The 11440-nt window shown below is 48.4% G+C and overlaps 1 protein-coding gene across 1 annotated transcript in view; it reads right to left on the bottom strand.

The window, feature by feature from the left end:
• The window catches only part of SYNPO (synaptopodin), a 77745-nt gene extending 66627 nt beyond the window's left edge, over positions 1–11118 (bottom strand). The window contains exon 1 of the mRNA XM_038772078.1: positions 11074–11118. The gene's annotated coding sequence lies outside the window, so the exon portion shown is untranslated. The remainder of the gene's footprint in view (positions 1–11073) is intronic.
• Between the last annotated feature and the right edge of the window lie 322 nt (positions 11119–11440).

The raw sequence follows: 11440 nt of genomic DNA on the forward strand, positions 1-11440 counted from the left end.
CCCAGTGCTTAGTACAGTGCCTGGCACATAGTAAGTGCTTAACAAATTGCTGGGTAGGAACCGTCTCTATATGTTGCCAACTTGTACTTCCCAAGCGCTTAGTACAGTGTTCTGCATACAGTGAGCGCTCAATAAATATGATTGAATGAATGAGTGAATTATTTTTTTAAAAAGAGAAAATATCTTCTAGACAGTAAGCCCGCTTTGGGTAGGGACCATTTCTATATGTTGCCAACTTGTACTTCCCAAGTGCTTAGTACAGTGCTCTGCACACACTAAGTGCTCAATAAATACGATTGAATTGAATGAATGAATCCCCTGGGGAAAGTCAAGAGAAGCAGCGGACCCATCCCTGTCCTTGATTAAACTGGCATCACCAGAAAGCTCTAACAGAACACTGGCACCCATCAGGAGAAGTCAAGAACTTCCCATCCTAGTGGGCAACCTGGCCGGTCTCCCAGGATCCCTCCACAGTCTTCTCATAGCCTACCTGGAGTGAAAAGCTCCTTGTTCTCTCTCCCTGTCTGACCGCTTCACGTAGCTGAAAACAGGGGCCTTCAGGAGGCCCAGCCCTGTGGCTCCTCTCCAGGGCCTACTCACAAGCCAGCTTCTCCTGGAGCTGCCCACCTTGCTCAATGCCTCTTTTGAGCAGAATTCTGGACCAGGCAGAACCTGGACTCTGGTCGTGTTTGGTTTAAAGGGGGACAACGGAAGGGAAGGATTTGGGCTGCCTGGAATGGTGTTGGTTCAGCCCGCCAGATAAACCCCAGTGTTACAGCTGTGCCATCGGACCCCTTGATCCTGCAATCCTCCCACCCCGTGGGTAGGGAAGGGTAGGATGAGACAGGACTGGCAGGGCAGAAAACTGTGGGCAGGCCTCAAGTAAGTTGGCCTGAGGATGAATTTATCTAGTGTCTCTTTTCCCAAGGAGCCTAGGGTGCCTTCCCTCCGTTATTTCCTTCCTCCTCACAATCTTTCTCTTTAAAAGTAAAGTCTGGGCCCAAAGAGGATGGCTCCGGGAAAAGTCGAGAACTGAAATGAGGCTGACTGGACTCCGGATACCAGCTGGGATCTGGGGTCTTTCAGGTCCAGGTTCAGGGATGCTCCCAGGAAGGAGGGAGCAAGCAAGAACAGGTCTGGGGATAGGGAGGGGAAGGAGCAGGCAGCTATCTGAACAGGACATGGGCAGGGCTGAACTGGCTCTGCAAATCTTCCCGGAAATTCCCCACTCTGAAAGTTTGCTAAGGGGAGGGGTGGTTGAAGAGTGGAGTGTCTCAGATCTTCTGGCTGTCTCCCTCTTGCACTGAGCAGCTATTAAAGAGCCTTTCAGAGTCGGGGATGGCCCCGAGCAGCCCCCAAGGGCTCTGGCCCCCTGGGATTGCCCAGCATCCCAGGGGGCCATTCCAGAACCAGACAAGGAGAGGAGAAAGAGCTGGGAGTCAAGGTGAAGGTTAAGAGAGCAGAAGGGAAACTGAGGGATAACCCTAAGAGACATGCTCAGAGACATTCTCACTTGGCAGAGAGGACCTCAGAAGGAACTCCCATCTGGCAGTGCTGAAGTTTCCGAGAGAACAGAGCTGACAGCTCCAGCACCTTGCTTCCCAGAAAGTCCTTTCACGCCTCTGAACTCTCTGTAGAGTCAGCTTCGCCTCATCACTGGAAGGTGGGGGAACAATTTTCCCTTCTTTACAGAGAGGGAAACTGAGGCTCAGAGGAGGAGGACTTGGTTCAGACCACTCGGAGTTTGAGAATGCCATTAGGAATAGACTTCTTAATTAAGTGTCCGTGGTCCCCCAGCTTTCGGGGCTATGAGGGGGCACCCCAGAAGTCGGACCCGATCGGCAGGGTCCAGCTGACAGACCTGCAGCTATGGAGCCACGAGGGGTTGGGGGCTCTGAGGCAGATTCTCTCCCAAGGCCATGGGCACATGAGCCTGCAGCCGGAGGAAAACTTAATTCATTCAATCGTATTTATTGAGTGCTTACTGTGTGCAGAGCCCTGGATTAAGCGCTTGGGAAAGTATAATCACAGGAGGGAGCAGCAGGGGCTAGAATGAAACAAGGCCCCAAATGATGCTGGACCCAGTGACTCTCCTCTTCAGTGCCTCAGTTTCCTTTCTGGGAAACCTGCCACTCTCTGGAGCTGAAGTAGAGAGGGAGGCAAGGAATGTGATGGCTCAGAAATCCATTTAATAAGGGGTGGGGGTCTCAGGGGCCAGAGGAGGCTTGGTCCCCTTCCACCCCACTCCCCATCACTTCTCTCCTAGCTCTGGGTGACTCCTGCATTTCTGGGGTTGGAAATCTGGGTTAACGGTGGTAGGTGGGTGAGAAGGAACAAAGAGAGAACAATCAACAAACGACAACATCCAGAGGAGCGATTAAAACAGTTTTAACATTTCTTCGGAACAGAACTGCTTCAGAGGTCTGTGTAGACACAAGCAAATGGTATGCAAAATACATGAAAATGACCAGACTACCCAACTTAACCCTCTCCTGCATCCGAGTGTGGACTGAGGAAAATCCTAGTAGAGACCCTGCTTGGGTGGTGGGCACCTTTTTACCCTGCCCATCTGGAAAGGAGCCACCCAGTTCTTCTCAGAGCTGCTGGGAGAGAAGAATGGAACACCCAAAGAAGGAAGTCGGACTTTAGATTGCAACCTAGAGAAGCAGCATGGCCTAGAGGAAAGAGCACAGGCCTCGGGGTCAGGGGACAAGGGTTCTAATCCCCGTTCCACCACTTCAATCAACCAACGGTTTTTATTGAGCATTTATTGTGTGCAGTGCTCTATGCTAAGCGTGTGAGAGAGTAAAGGAGGAAATGAGAAAAAGAGGAAGTGAGCGTGGCTCGGTGGAAAGAGCACGAGCTTTGGAGTCAGGGGTCATGGGTTCAAATTCTGGCCCTGCCACTTGTCAGCTGTGTGACTTTGGGCAAGTCACTTCACTTCTCTGGGCCTCAGTTACCTCATCTGTAAAATGGGGATTAAGACTGTGAGCCCCAGGTGGGACAACCTGATCACCTTTTAACCTCCCCAGCGCTTAGAACAGTGCTTTGCACATAGTAAGCGCTTAATAAATGCCATTGTTATTATTATTACCAAATAAGAGAGTTGGTAGACACATTCCCATCCCATGTCTGTTGTTTAACCTTTAACTTCTCTAACTTCTCTGTGCCTCAGTTAGCTCATCTTTAAAATGGGGATTAAGTCTGTGAGCCCCACGTGGGACATGGACTGTGTCCACCTCATTATCCTGTATCTACCCCAGCACTTAGTACAGTGCCTGACTAATAATAATAATAATAATAATAATAATAATAATGGCATTTATTAAGCGTTTACTATGTGCAAAGCACTGTTCTAAGCGCTGGGGAGGTTACAAAGTGACCAGTTGTCCCACGTGGGGCTCACAGTCTTAATCCCCATTTTACAGATGAGGGAACTGAGGCCCAGAGAAGTTAAGTGACTTGCCCAAAGTCACACAGCTGACAATTGGCCGAGCCGGGATTTGAACCCATGATCTCTGACCCCAAAGCCCGTGCTTCTTCTACTGAGCCACGCTGCTTCTCGTAAGTACATAATAAGTACTTAACAAATACTATTTTAAAAAATGTTTCTCAAGGGCAGGGACTAGGACCTTTATTCCTGCTAAAGGAGGAGGAGGAGGAAGAGGAACAATAGCATTGATTGGATGCTACTGGGACCCGTTCTCCGCCCACAAGGGGCTCATACTCTAACAGGAAAGATAGTCATAAAAATATTTGCAAACAGTAATCAGAATAAACAACTGAATGTATAACTGTATGTATAACAGGAAAGACAGTCATAAGAATATTTACAAACTAATTAAAATTAACAATTGAATGTATAACAATGTATAACAGGAAAGATAGTCATGAAAATATTTATTAACAGTAATCAAAATAAACAATTAAATGTATACCTGGATAAACAAACATACATATATGCTGGTTTGACTCTAAATGGGTGCAGACGTGTTTGAGATGGCTACGGTGTTTGGGATGCAGTCAGGACTCAATAAATACTGTGGATGATGTGATGGGCCGTCCTAGAGGCAAGCACTCTCTGAGAGAAGCAGCATGGCCTAGAGGAAAGAGCACAGGCCTGAGAGTCCGAGGGCCTGGGTTCGATTCCCAGCTCCACCACTTGTCTGCTGTGTGACCTTGGCCAAGTCACATCATTTCTCTGAACCTCAATTTCCTCAAATGTAAAATGGGGATTAGGACTGTGAGTCCCACGTGGGGCATGGACTGTGTCCAAGCTGCTTAGTTTGTATCTATCTACCCCATAGTAAGCGCTTAACAAATACCACAGTTGTTACTCAGGAGCAAATCCCGGCTCCGCCAATTGTCAGCTGTGTGACTTTGGGCAAGTCACTTCACTTCTCTGTGCCTCAGTTACCTCACCTGTAAAATGGGGACGGAGACTGTGAGCCCCATGAGGGACAACCTGATAATCTTGTAGCCTCCCCAGCGCTTAGAACAGTGCTTTACACATAGTAAGCGCTTAATAAATGCCATTATTATTATTATTATTATTATTGTCTTGCTCTAACGTACTTGGCAATTCGGACACCTAGGTTCTAGTTCCAGCTCTACCCTCCACCCACGGTGTGACATCAGGCAAGATCCGTAACTTCTTTCTGTCTTAGTGCTCCCATCTGGCAAATGGGGCCAAGAATACCTGCCCCTCTGTCATTTCAGGGATGAAGGGGATGGTTAGATGATGGGGTAGAGCATTCCTAATGTCCACTTTCTAAAAATTATTCCTGTGGGTGTCAGGGACGGAGCGGGATAAGAACCCAGAAATCCTGGTCCCTCTTGACCATAGTCCTCTGCCTGATGACCTTTGCATCATCATCATCATCAATCGTATTTATTGAGCGCTTACTATGTGCAGAGCGCTGTACTAAGCGCTTGGGAAGTACAAATTGGCAACATATAGAGACAGTCCCTACCCAACAGTGGGCTCACAGTCTTTGCAGGCCCCATGGGGTTCAGCTTTCCCCAAGCCTCCCGGACGGCCATGGCTCTCCCCCTCTCCCACGGGCCGGGCGACAGGCAAAGCTCCAGAGCAGCAGAACCAGTCCAAGCCAGACCATGGTGAAGACGCCCTCTCTGCTTTGCCATCTAATGAACCAGCGGGCAGTGGTGACGTCACCCCTTCCCCACCTTCCCACAGCCAGCCCCCACAGCCTTCTGCCACTGGGAAGTGGGGGAGCAGATTAGAGCCAGCTCCCACTTCACCAGAGGCATAGAGGTTTTGGGTGCCAGGTGGCAGGGTGGGGCGAAGGAATGGGGAGAAACAAAGGGAAAGGAGAAGGAGGAACACTCCTCCTCTCCCCTCTTTCTCCCTCTATCCCTCCATCTCTTTCTCTCTCCTTCCCTCTCTCTCCCTCCTTTCTCTCTCTCTCTTCTCTATCTTTCTTTCTCTTCTCTTCTCTCCTTCCCCACAGCATCCTGCTTGCCTCCATTCTGGCTTCTGTTTAGCTTGATTTGACACAGACTGTGGTTTTTAGTGAAGAAGAAAGAGGAAAAATGAAGTTAACTTTCCTCCTCCTACACAAATATTTTTGGCAGGCGCTGCCTTTGCGCTGCCAATCCTGGGGTGGGGGGAGGTGGAGAGGGAGGAAGGGGGAGAGGACTGGAAAGCGGAAGAGTGGTCCTGGAATCCCAGCAGGAGTTGTGTGGTAATTGCCGCCTTTCCAACCGCTTGGGCAGAGGGGTTGGAGACTGGGTCCCTGAGTCGGCCCCCTTTCTTTTAGCCTAGGGTTCCTGGAGGATCTGGGAATCCTTGGTACTGATTTATTCGGAGGGCACAGTGTAACAAGGGAGGGAAGAAGCGGTGCTCCATTTAACAGACAGGAACATCGAGGGGCCGGGGAGGGCCAGCAAGCCAAGCCTGGGTAGAGGTGCTATCTAGAGAAGCTGCATGGCTCAGTGGAAAGAGCCTGGGCTTTGGAGTCAGAGGTCATGGATTCGAGTCCCGGCTCCACCAATTGTCAGCTGTGTGACTTTGGGCAAGTCACTTCACTTCTCTGGGCCTCAGTTCCCTCATCTGTAAAAGGGGGATGAAGACTGTGAGCCCCCTTTGGGACAACCTGATCACCTTGTAACCTCCCCAGAGGTTAGAACAGTGCTTTGCACATAGTAAGCGCTTAATAAATGCCATCATCATCATCATCATCATCATCATCTAGCCACCCAGCACAGCCCAGTCTCTGGAGTCAAGTGACTGGGGTCTTTCCCCCAAGCCCCACAAGGCCTCTGAGTCTGCTCCTTTGGAATTCTATCCCAGCTGAATTTGCTGCCATAACGTCTGTCCTCTCCAATCCCCCCCTGCTTTTTTTTAAATGGTATTTGTTAAGCACTTACTATGGGCCAGGCACTGTTCTAAGCGCTGGGGTAGATACAGGTAATCAGGTTAGACACAGTCCCTGTCCCACATGGGGCTCACAGTCTTAATCCCCATTCTACAGATGAGAGAACTGAGGCACAGAGATGTGAAGTGACTTGCCCAAGGTCACACAGCAGACATATGGTGGAATGGGCATTAGAAACCAGGCCCTTCCGACTCCCAGGCCTGTGCTCTATTCACTAGGCAATGCTGATTCTCCTTTTTTGACAGAGTGGGATGGCACAGGCCCGAAGTTTTTTTAGTCACCCTGGCAAACTGTGGGAGGTGGCTCCCGAAGCTCCCACCCAGAACAGGGGCTCTCAAAAGGTTTCTGAAGGATCCCAACTCCACCACTTGTCTGCTGTGTGACCTTGGGCAAGTCATTTAGTTTCTTTTTAAAATGGGGATTAAGACCATGAGCCCCATGTGAGAGATGGACTGTGACCATGAGCCCCTTCTTTCCTCTCCCCCTCGTCCCCCTCTCCATCCCCCCGCCTTACCGCCTTCCCCTCCCCACAGCACCTGTATATATGTATATATGGTTGTACATATTTATTACTCTGTTTATTTATTTATTTATTTATTTTACTTGTACATTTCTATCCTACTTATTTTATTTTGTTGGTATGTTTGGTTCTGTTCTCTGTCTCCCCCTTTTAGACTGTGAGCCCACTATCGGGTAGGGACTGTCTCTATGTGATGCCAATTTGTACTTCCCAAGCGCTTAGTACAGTGCTCTGCACATAGTAAGCGCTCAATAAATACGATTGATTGATTGATTGATTGTGTCCAACCTGATGATCTCGTATCTACCCTGGCACTTAGTACAATTATTCTGTACCTTGTTGCTTTACTGTTGGACATACCGCAGGTATGGATTCATTCGTTCATTCAATGGTATTTATTGAGTGCTTACTGTGTGCAGAGCACTGTACTAAGCGCTTGGGAAGTACAAGTTGACAACATATAGAGATGGTCCCTACCCAATGACGGGCTCACGTTCTCCAGGAGGCCTTCCCAGACTGAGCCCCCTCCTTCCTCTCCCCCTCTCCCCCTCCCCATCCCCCCGTCTTACCTCCTTCCCCTCCCCACAGCACCTATATATATATATATATATATATATATATATATATGTATATATGTTTGTACATATTTATTACTCTATTTATTTATTTTATTTGTACATATTTATTCTATTTATTTTATTTTGTTAATATCTTTTTTTCTGTCTCCCCCTTCTAGACTGTGAGCCCACTGTTGGGTAGGGACCGTCTCTAGATGTTGCCAGCTTGTACTTCCCAAGCGCTTAGTACAGTGCTCTGCGCACAGTAAGCGCTCCATAAATATGATTGAATGAATGAATGAATGAATGGAAGGGGGAGACAGACAACGAAACAGAACGTGTAGGCAGGTGTCAAAAACGTCAGAATAAATAGAATTATAGCTATATGCACATCAGAGCCAGGTTTGAATCCCAGCTCTGTCACTTGTCAGCTGCGTGACCTTGGGCAAGTCATTTCACTTCTCTGAGCCTCAGTTCCCTCATACGCAAAATGGGGATTAAGACTGTGAGCCCCACGTGGGACAACTCAATCACCCTGCATCCCCCCAGCGCTTAGAATAGTGCTTTGCACATAGTAAGTGCTTAACAAATACCATCATCATCATTATTATTATTACTACAGTGCCTGGCCCATAGTAAGTACTTAACAAATACCATAAAAAAGTCAAGCCCCGAAACCAGCCCAGGGTATCTTGAAAGAAGAGACCTCTCCCTCTCCCTCTCTCTTTCCTTCTCTTCGTCTTTCCCTCTCCCTCTCCCCATCCATCCTTTCTGTGGGATACTACCCAGAAGGCTGTTCCGACTGGTCAACTAATTGCAGCTGCCTCATAACCAATGCTCCCTGCCCCTACTAAGCCAGGTGCCCTCTGAGGCATGTTTGAGGGCAGCCTGGTGCGAAAGGTAGCCCGAGAAGGTTGCCAAGGTTGCTTTGATGTGGCTGGGTGAGTCAGCCTGCGATTCCAGGCCCGCTGGCAATGCTCAGAAATACTGGACACAAAAAAGCAAGTGACATTGGACCCTACCCTCCATTCACACTACAGCCTTTTCATTCCCATCTACCTATCTTGCCCCCGACCTCTCGCCCACGTCCTGTCTTTGGCCTGGAACGCCCTCCCTCCTCATATCTGACGGACAATTCCTCCTCACCTTCAAAGCCTTATTGAAGGTCTAACTCTTCCAAGAGGCCTTTCCTGACTAAGCCCTCTTTTCCTTTTCTTCAACTCCCTTCTGCATCACCCTGACTTGCTCCCATTATTCATTCCCCTCTCCCAGACCCCGGCACTTGTGTACATAGCTATAATTTATTTATTTCTTTATATTGGTGCCTGTCTCCCCCTCTAGACCGTGAGCTCGTTGGGGACAGGGAGTGTGTCTGTTATATTGTACTTTCCCAAATGCTTAGTACAGTGCTCTGCACACAGTAAGCGTTCAATAAATAAGAGTGACTGACTGAGCGTCCCAAGCCCTGCTGAACACGGGCAGCAGAACTGGTTGTCGGGGGCACCTGTCCTGTAATTCCATAATCCTCAGTGTGGTTTGCAACAAACTCCACCTCCATCCCCAAGACCTCCACAACACACACACACCCCACAGCCTGACGGGTCACTGCCACCTGGGCGGCTTTGGTTCCATCGGAAGACCCAGTTCAGACTCACCAACACCATCTGAACCACCTAAAACCAGGGCTTGATCACTAGCTGGCCGAGCTCTTGTGGAGGTCACCGCTACACAATACAGTCCTCATTGTAGCTCACTGTGGACGGGGAACATATCTACCAACCGTGTTATATTGTATTCTTCCAAGCACTTAGTACAATGGTCTGCACACAGTAAGCACTCAATCAGTACCACTGATTGATTATATAAACCACATCAAGTCCATTTCTGGAACTCTCACACCTCCACATTTGACAGGTCACTAAGATCTTCAAATCCCTTCTGAAATCACATCTCATCAAGGAGGCCTTCCAGGATATACTTCTAAACTTCCCACCTTAAAGCTCCACTATCTCCTCTTCAGCACTTCTTTTCTATCTAACTACATTAGACTTACCCTCCCAACCTCCCAACATTTATGGACATGTCGTAATACTCCATTGTTTCCTCCTACTTGAAATTTATTTTAGTGTCTCTCTCCCCTGCTAGATTGTAAGTTCCTTGAGGGTAGGGATCCTGTCTTCCAAAATAGAGCCTTCTTAAAATCACATTTCCTCCAAGAGGTCTTCCCCAACTAAAGCTTCATTTCCCCTATTCCCTCTCCCTTCTGCATCACCTATGCTCTTGGATCTGTACCCTACTGAGAGCTCACCTCCTCCAGGAGGCCTTCCCAGACTGAGCCCCCTTTTTCCTCTCCTCCTCCCCATCCCCCTGCCCTACCTCCTTCCCCTCCCCACAGCACCTGTATATATGTTTGTACAGATTTATTACTCTATTTATTTTACTTGTACCTATTTACTATTCTATTTATTTTGTTAATGATGTGCATCTTGCTTTATTTCTATTTATTCTGAAGACTTGACACCTGTCCACGTGTTTTGTTTTGTTGTCTGTCTCCCCCTTCTAGACTGTGAGCCCGTTGTTGGGTAGGGACCGTTTCCATATGTTGCCAACTTGTACTTCCCAAGTGCTTAGTACAGTGCTTTGCACACAGTAAGCACTCAATAAATATGATTGAATGAATGAATGAATTAAGCGCTTGATATCCACCTCACCCGCAGTCCCATGGCACATGTATTTTTTTACCCTGCCATTTCTGCTCTAAACTGTAAACTACTTATGGGCAGGGATCATGTCCACTAATTCTATTGTATTGCGCTCTCCCGAGCACTTAGTACAGTATTCTGCATGCAATAAGTGCTCAATAAATATCATTGACCAATCGGTTGATACTAACTGTATTGCACTCTCCTAAGTGCTTATGCAGTGCCCTGAACACAGTAGGAACTCAATAAAGGCGTTGATTGATTGATATTTTCTGTCCTTCCTAGCTTTCTACCCCACTGCTTCACCCCTGAGCCACCAGGAAATCCCAACACTGCCCCATCCCCACCAGGGAGCCGCCACCACGCAGCCTCCAGCTTATTTAGGGATGAAACCACATGGACACAACTATTCATCTCCAAATCCACTCCCCTCCCATACAGTCCACCAACTATGTCCTTCCTCCCCAGATAAATCTGGCCCTCCCTGGAGCTTTAAGACATTAGCTACCGAGCATGGTCCTGAGAGTCGGAAGGACCTGTCTTCCAATCCTGGCTCTGCCACATGTCACTGTGTGACCTTGGGCAAGTCATTTAACTTGTCAGGACCTCGTCTATAAAATGGGGAGTAAGAATGTGAGCCCCGTGTGGGGCAGGGACCGTGTCCAACCTGGTTACCTTGTATCTACCCTAGTGCTTAGAACAGTGCTTGGAACACAGAAAGTGCTTTACAAGTACAATAACTATTATTATTATTACTATTATTAGTAGTAACCTTCAGCCCCCCCCACCCCCCCGCAACAGCTGCTTCATCATCTCTTGCCATTGGATGGCTTTAATCCCTTGAGCTTTGCTCTCTTCTGTCTCTCTCCTCTCCACCCTACTAATCTTCCCCCTACCTTCTTCCCATTCTCCGATAGGATTAAGGCAGCTCCTTTCCCTGAGGGGCGGAGGAAAGCCTCTCAACCTCAGCCTCTACCGTGATGCCAAGGGTCAGTTATGCCATCACAAACAGAATGCTGTTTGTGAAGTCATTTATGAAGGAGCCCCCCCTACCCCAACTCCCTCCATGCCCCACCCCATGCTGTCATTGAAACCTAAACCCAACCCCCATCTTCATACGGTTTCAAAACAGATTCACGGACTCCGACACGCTCATGGTATCGCCCGACTCCTTCTCTCGTCATATCTATTTCTGCACGGCCAGGTTTATAAATACGTGAGCCGTGGAGCCTGGTTCTGGAGAAGAGGAGAGAGTGAAGTCAC

Source organism: Tachyglossus aculeatus, chromosome X1 (assembly GCF_015852505.1).
Source record: "Tachyglossus aculeatus isolate mTacAcu1 chromosome X1, mTacAcu1.pri, whole genome shotgun sequence".
NCBI classification, from domain to species: domain Eukaryota; kingdom Metazoa; phylum Chordata; class Mammalia; order Monotremata; family Tachyglossidae; genus Tachyglossus; species Tachyglossus aculeatus.